Genomic DNA, 1374 nt, shown 5'->3' with positions numbered 1-1374 from the left:
AAAAAAAAAAATTCAGAAACTGGGTTGCCTCCCAGTAAGCGCTCTTTTAACGTCATTAGCTTGACCTGGTAGAGTTCAAACGCCTATCAGTAGGTGTTGATACTCCCTTTTGCTTGCTATTCTTTTCTTTTTCTTCTTTCAGCTGAAATTCTTCAGAAAATTAAGAACTCCAAGCACCTCTTTCCATGTTTCAATCATAGGAACTTTAGTCTCCAACTTCTTGAAGATCGCCAACTTGAACTTATTTCCCTTCCTATGATTTTTCTTTTTATGAGGAAGATGTTTTTCATGTGATCTTTTCTTCTTTCCTCTCTTCCTCTTTTTCTCAACCTTCTCCTTCTTCCAATTTCTTTTTTTCTTTTTTCTTATTTTCTTATTTTTTTCTTTTTTCTCAACCACTGCTTTTTCTTTCTTCTCATCTTTCTCTCCCTCAGTCAACCTTTCTACTTCATCTTCCTCTATTTTCTCCTCTTCTATCTCTTCCGTAGCAACAACTTTTGCTGTTTTTATTTCCTCTTTCTTTTCTTCTTTTATTTTCTCCTCATATACCTCTATCTCTTCTTCTTCTGTCTTTTCCTCCTTGACAACCTCATCATTTCTAGAGATAGTGGCTTGATATTCTTCTTTAGGGTTAACTTCAGTATTATCCCTAATAATGCCCANAGACTTCAATACCTTTGTTATCTCGTCTTCCTCTATCTTCTCTTCATCAATGACCTTGTCAACCTCAAAGATAGTGGCTTGACATTCTTCCTTAGGGTTAACTTCAGTATTAGCCCTAATAATGCCCAGAGACTTCAACGCACAAAAGTGTTGTTCCTACAATAAACGTTCTTTAGCTTCCCCCAGTGTTTCTTTTCGCGAAGAGGAATGTTGCCCAAATTGGCTATGATACATGTTTGAATGAGGTTCCCATCAGTGGTTGAAACTATTTTGGTAGAATTGAGTGCCTACAAAATCAAATTCTTGTCCAAATAGAACAAAAATAAAAATAAACATAAAATCAAGTCAAATTCAATCAATCCACACTACTAGAAAAATAAACCTCGAGTCCCCGGCAACGGATTGGCAAGCCTACCAAATCGTTCAAGTAATAAAAATGGTAAGACCAAGTCTCGTTTTCCCCAAGAGACTCGAAAGGCTTTATCGTTCGTGTGAATTAAAATAATAAGACTTGAAAATAAAAATTAATAAATTGGGTAAGAGAATAAAATATAAACATGCAAAAGTGATTGATTCAAATGACAAGAAGAAAACAATGGATGAATGGAGTTGTTGAGGGTTTACAAATTCATCTAATCCGCTCTCTCTTATTTACTCCTCTTGAATTATTAGTTTGATTAATTAATTGTCATGCAACTTTCTTAGCCTACC

The sequence above is a fragment of the Vigna radiata genome, unplaced genomic scaffold, assembly GCF_000741045.1.
Source record: "Vigna radiata var. radiata cultivar VC1973A unplaced genomic scaffold, Vradiata_ver6 scaffold_108, whole genome shotgun sequence".
NCBI classification, from domain to species: Eukaryota; Viridiplantae; Streptophyta; class Magnoliopsida; order Fabales; family Fabaceae; genus Vigna; species Vigna radiata.
Note: the sequence above shows the minus strand (reverse complement) of the source record.